Source organism: Hipposideros armiger, unplaced genomic scaffold (genome assembly GCF_001890085.2).
Source record: "Hipposideros armiger isolate ML-2016 unplaced genomic scaffold, ASM189008v1 scaffold_317, whole genome shotgun sequence".
NCBI classification, from domain to species: domain Eukaryota; kingdom Metazoa; phylum Chordata; class Mammalia; order Chiroptera; family Hipposideridae; genus Hipposideros; species Hipposideros armiger.
The window spans coordinates 14,913-21,633 of NW_017731667.1; the positions used below are offsets into that span (position 1 = coordinate 14,913).

At 36.8% G+C, this 6,721-nt stretch overlaps 1 pseudogene; it reads right to left on the bottom strand.

The window, feature by feature from the left end:
- Positions 1-349: 349 nt before the first annotated feature.
- Positions 350-4,071, bottom strand: LOC109392174 (SAFB-like transcription modulator; annotated as a pseudogene).
- Between the last annotated feature and the right edge of the window lie 2,650 nt (positions 4,072-6,721).

The following is a 6,721-nucleotide window of genomic DNA, read 5'->3' on the forward strand; positions in this document are numbered from 1 at the left end:
TACCACAGAGCTAGTGCTGCAAATTACACTACTACCACACAGCTGCAAACTAGTTTTTATATTCACACAGCACTAAACAAAATGGTTTTGATTTCAATCTTTTCAAATGTCTTGCTGCTGCAAGAAAATTGTTGAATGATACACAAAACTATTGAAAGTTACAACAGAAGTATTTAAACACCTCCAAAATTGAGAAAAACACCATGTTAAATTTTTAAAAAGGAGAAAAAAAGTCCTACAGAACTCTCAAGCAAGTCAGAGGTCTTCTTCATAAGTAGTTAAGTAAAATTTACAGGAAATTTCAATGAATTATCTTGAAACCATGGCAGAGAACTAAGTTTCAGAATCATCATGGAGGTCCACCCTTAAATGGCTTACATCCGGAGCCATTCCCTCTTGGAATTGCCACTGATTTGTCCAATTCTATTAATTGGGAATGCATTATTGCATGTTGGTTTATCATGCTTGCCCCTTTCTGGCCATCACCCATTCACCTTGTATCATGATAGCCAGGCCCTTGAGAAGGTGGACCATGACACTCTTTCCTTGGTCCACTTGTGTCCAGTCCATGGCATTCAACCACATGTTGTTCTTCAGGATTTTGCTGTGCTCCACTTCCTCAATCTATGATGATTCTGTCTCCCTCTCTGTTTCCACAGTTTGAAGCATTACTGTGACTCCCAAGGGAAGCCTTTCTTACATTGTGTCCTGACACTTCTCTCCCAGATTATTCTGGCCTTTCAATTCTTGTTTTCTGCTTGTCGTTGGACATACCTCTTTTATTTTTCCAGATGATTGGTATGGATGGATTGGGCCCTGCTTCTCAAGGATGTCTAGGGTGAATGATATTGGGTCTGTCATGAATGATTACAGTTCTCCTCTCATCTCATTCCCCTAGTACTTCTCGCCTCACCTGTTTGTTTCTCTAAGTTCATTTCTTAGTGGTGGAGGCTCATTTGTTCTGGAATTTCTGAAATGTTTGAGATGCCTTTCAAAACCTGGGTCTTCTCTTCATGTAGTAGGATGTGGTTTTTTCTCTTCACTTTGACCAACGAAGTGTTCTTGCCTTTCAAAAGATGAAGATTGTGCTGTTGAAATCTCAGGAAACCTGTCCTCTCTCAGTGATCAAAGTCATTAAATCTGTTCTGTTGGTAAGAGTAGTCAGATCCATGGCTGAATCATGCCTCTGTATTTAGATAGAACTTTTTTTTCTTGCTCCAGTAAGGATAATCTCACCTATGATATACATTACATGGGTATTTCAAAAAATTCATTTTTTTGTTCCTAATGAAGCTGCTGCTGTTACCTTCTCAGTTCCTCTCATTCTCAAGCAATAAATTAAGCTTCGTTATGACATTTCTGTTCAATATGAATGCATTCCCTTTTCAAGTGTTTGTATTCCATTGACTCTCTATATACTTTTTGCCTTTCAATTTCTAGGATCTCTCTCTCTCTCTCTCTCTGTCTTTCTCTCTCTGTCTCTCTCTCTCTCTCTGAAAATGTTCTCATTCTTTCCATTCATGAATTATTTTAATGTGTTCTCACTCTCAACGTTCTCTTTCTGTAACCTCTCTTTGTCTTGGAAGATCCACTGTTTGACGCAAATCTTTCAAAACGAACTACTGGTTGTCAGAAAAGTCATGACGTATTTTATCTATGTTTTTCAAAGTTCATTTATTTATATAAAGAACAAAGATTAATCAATGATATATTGCCCATTTTGTTTGATAGCTTTTTGCCATCTTTCAGTGAGCTTCATAATTCCTCATTCATGGAAGGACCTGTCTTTACTTGTGAAAAACTACACAAGGTGCTGATTTACAGCCTCATCTGAGTTGACCATTTTACCATGCAAGGAGTTTTGAAGAGAGCGAGACAAGTGGAAGTCTGACAGTGCAAGGTCAGATGAGGAATCTCCAATAATTTTTGACGGGTGATCAAACTTGTGTGTGGTCTCATGTTGTCACGATGGAACACAACTCCTTTACAATTAACAAGCTCTGGACGTTTCTAGATGATGGATTCATTCAAACTGTCCAATTACTGACAGTACACATTCAAATTGATTGTTTGGTTCCTTGGTAGGAGCTCTAAAAACACGACACCTTTAAAATTCTACCACATTGAGAACATAACCTTCCTCTGATGAATGTCTGCTTTCCATGTCCTTTGGGGCGAATCATCACGTCGGGACCAAGAATATTTGCACACCATATTGTTGTAAACAACCCACTTCTCATCACCAGTTATCAGTTGCTTCAGAAAAGGATCATTTTCCTCACATTTAATGAGCATGTTGCAGATGCTTATACACGCCATCAAATGAACTTTGAGTTCATGTGGAACCAAAATATCGAGCTTGCTTATGTTTCCCAGCTTCTTCAGGTGGTCGTGAACGCTTGAATGATGGATGTTCAATGTTTCTGCAATCTCTCGTGTCATGTAACATGGGTTTGACTCGATCAATGCCTTTATTTTGTTGTCATCAACCTCAGTGGGCTTCCCTGACCGAGGAGCGTCATTGAGATAAAAATTACCATCATGGAATTTTGTGAACCATCGTTGGCACTGACTTTCTTGTAGAGCATTATCACCATAAACTTAATGCAACTTTTCACAAGCTTGATGCGTGTTCTTCCCTTTATGGAAGTAAGACAATAAAATATGGCAAAAATGCACATTTTGATCTTCCATCTTCAACTCAACCAAATCACTCAATTTTTTTTAGAATAAAGCTAGAACTGTCAGCTGTCAAACAACATAGCAATAACATAGATGCAAATGACTCTAGTACTTCTAAAAATGAACTAGTGCCATCTGTTGCAAACATGCATCATGACTTTTCCGACAACCCAATAAATGTTCTCTCAGACTTTGTTCGTTCATCTTTTTGAAAGGCAAAATGTCTTCCCTTCAGTGGTCTTTGTCCCTTTTTAAAAAAATCTAAGTTAGAGTTCTGATTTTCCTTGCTTCTTCCATGGGTTTTCTCATATCTTCCTCTTCTTGATGGCTTGCAATGATCTCCTTTAGTTTGGTCTAGTATTATTATACCATTTGTCTGGGACTCTGAACCTCATATTTTCTTAGTATCCTTGCTTTCTTTTTTTCAGATGACCTTTTCTCTTCTTCTTTGAGAGAGGCTCTGTCTTGCCACTTCTATCATATATATATATATATATATATATATATATATATATATATATATATGGTCTCTAGAACTTCTTGAACTACTCTGTTCGTCATTTTCTTTCTTCAATTATTTCTTAGAATGATCACCTTTAACTTTGTTGACAGAAATAACTTGTCCATGCAGCTGAAGATGTGAAGATGTGAGATGAAGATATGCAATATATTTGGACACCTCTGTGCTTGAAGACATAGTTACTATGCCATAGCACTTCTCTCCAGGACTTTGAGCATTTTTAACTACCTTTGCACTGAGAACTTTTCCATATTTGCCAAAGAGGTTCTTTAAATGAGCAGCTTTGGTATTAGAAGATAATACCAATAATTATAAGATAACACAGATATTTTTAGTTGAGCTCCCACTGATACCACTAGTACTACTTGTACTTCCGTAGTCATCTTTGGATGATGTCTTGCTTTCTTTAGATTCCTTTGAAGAGCATTCTCATTTTCTTCATCCTCAGCACCCTTGACAAAAGGATCATCTTCCACAGAAGCATCTCCACTCAAGTCATCTTCTTTCTCTCTTTTTTTTTTTTAACCATTGACATTGGTTGGTTTCTTGTTTGGAGTATTAGTTGAAACAGTCAATTCAATATTATCTGGATCGCCACCTTCCTCTTCGATGCCATCACTATAGGCTTGGCGTAAGTGCCTCCTGAGTCTCCATGATTGCCCTTGGGAGGCCACACCGGCAGTTGCAGCTCTTGCAGCCTTGAGGGGGTGGGGGACATTGCAGAAGAGGCAAGGACCCCACTGGGCTGTGGTGGCCAGTTGCAGGCCTGGCCTGGCCTGTACTGTAGGGGCTGAGGCTCTGCAGAAGGGTCCTTGCCCACCCCTCACATGCTGGTGCTGACTGGGGTTTCCCCATCTTCCTTGCCCCATCTGCTTTTTGTAGCTTCTTTAGGTGTATGCTTAGATTGTTTATTTGAGATTTATCTTGTTTCTTTAGGTAGGTTTTATCTCTATGAAGTTACCACTTAGAACTACTTTTGCTATGTCCCATAGATTTTGGAACATTGTTCTTCTATTCTTATTTGTCTCAAGATATTTTTTTGAGTTCCCTTTTGATATCTGTGTTAATCAATTGATGGTTTAGTAGCATATTGTTTAACTCCCACATGTTTTTGTTTTTTATAATTTTGTTCTTGTAATTGATTTCTAATTTCATTATTTTGTGGTTGGCAAACATGCTTGATATGATTTCAATCTTAATTTTATTAAGACTTGTTTCTTAGCTTAACATGTGATATATCTTGAAGAATTTTGCATGTGCACTTGAAAAGAATGTGTATTCTGCTCTTGTGGATGGAATGTTCTGTAAATATCTGTTAAATTGACCTGAACTAATGTGTCATTTAAGGGTGCTGTTTCCTTAATTTTTCTGTCTGAATGATCTCTACCCATTGGTGTAAGTGGGGTGTTAACAGCTTCTACTATTATTGTATTTTTGTCAATATCTTTCTTTGTCTGTCAATACTTGCTTTATGTATTTTGGTGCTCTCATGTTGGATGCATAGATGTTTATGAGTGTTAAATTTTCTTGCTGGATTGATCCCTCTATCATTATGTAATGCTTTTCTCTGTCTCTTGTTACAGTCTTTAGTTTAAAGTCTTTATTGTCTGACAAAAAAAAGAAGCAAATATGTCTACCTATAAGTATATAGAACAAAGGTGGCCATATAACCCAGATTTTAAAGGAAAATCCCAATTTATAGTGTATAAAAATTTTATAGCAGGAGCCGGCTGTGTGGCTCAATTGGTTAGAGCATGAGCAAACCAACAACGGGGTTTCTGGTTTGATTCCCACATAGGCCAGTGAGCTGCACCCTAGCTGAGCTGCCGCTGAGGTGTCAACAGCTGGCCAGATGGCTCAGCTGGTGAAAGCACGTGCTCTTAACAACGAGGTTGCCAGTTTGACTCCCTAGACTCTCGCATGGGATGGTGGGCTGAGCCCCACTGCAACTAAATTGAAAGCGGCAACTGGACTTGGAGCTGAGCTTGCGTCCTCCACAACTAAGATTGAAGGACAAAAACTGTACTTGGAGCTGATGGATCCTGGAAAAACACAATGTTCCCCTTCCTCAATTCCCCAACACTCTTTTCTTCCCCAATTTCCCAATAAAATCTTTTAAAAAATATTTAAAAATTGTATAGCTGAATATATACATATATATATATATATATATTTTTCAGCTATACAATATATATGTGTATATATACATATATTCAGCTATATATATATTTATATTGCTACATATACATATATACATTAAAACCTTGGATTGTGTGTAAGTTGGTTTGCGAGTGTTCCACAAGACGAGCAAGCATTTCTAATACATTTTAACATGGTAAACGAGTGATATCTTGCAAATACAAGTAGTTTGTTTCTGGAACAAATTATGCTTGCGAACCAAGGTGTTTTATATATATGTATGTGTGTGTGTATATATATAGCTACCTAACCCAGGCTTCTTTTTGTGTCCATTTGCTTGAAATGTCTGTTTTCATCACTGCACTTTCAGTTTGTGTGAGTCTCTAGATCTGAAGTGAATCTCCTGTAAGCAGCATCTATATGGATCTTGTGTATTCTTTGTTTGTTTTATCTATCCATCCATCCTACTTTTTGCTATTTTATTAATAGCTTTCTGGTTATTGTAGTAGTTCTCTGCTCTTTTTTTCTCTCTTTCCCTCCTGTTGTGAATTGATGAGCTTCTTTAGTGTTATGTTTGGATTCCCTTCTCTTTATTTTTTGTATCTATTATAGTTTTTAGTTTGTGGTTACCATGAGATGTATATATAAAAACCTGTGTTTATAGCAGTCTATTTTAAGTTGATGGTTGCTCAAGTTGGAACACATTCTAAAAGCAATATGTTTTTTACTCACCCCCACATTTTATTTTTTTGATGTCATATTTTTCACTTTTTTTGGTGTATGTTTATCTCTTAATTATTATAGATACACATGATTCATTACTTTTGTCTTTTATATTTCACACTAGCTTTATAATTGGTTGATTCACTGCTTTTGGTAAATATTTTCCTTTACTAGTGAGATATTTTTCTTTTTATGTTTTCTTATTTTTAGTTTTTGCCTTTTCTTTTCCACTTGAAGAAGTTCATTTAACATTTCTTGTAGTGTCATTTTAGTGGTGATGAATTCCTCTAACTGTTGCTTGTCTTGGAAATTCTTTATCTCTCCTTCAGTTTGGAATGATAAGCTTGCTGGGTATAGTTTTCTTGGTTGTAGTTTTTTCTCTCTCTCACCACTGAATACTTTGTGCCAATCCCTTCTAGCCTGTAGTATTTCTGCTGAAAAATCAGCTTATAGTCTTATGGGGGTCTTCTTGTATGTAACTAGTTGCTTTTCTCTTGGTACTTTTAAGATTCTGTCTTTATCTTTAACTTTTGGCATCTTAATTTGATGTGTCTTGGCATGGGTCTCTTTGGATTTTTTTTTTTTTAGCATCTTTTTGTTTCCTGGACTTGGATGTCATTTTCCTTCACCAGGTTAGGGAAATTTTCAGTTATTATT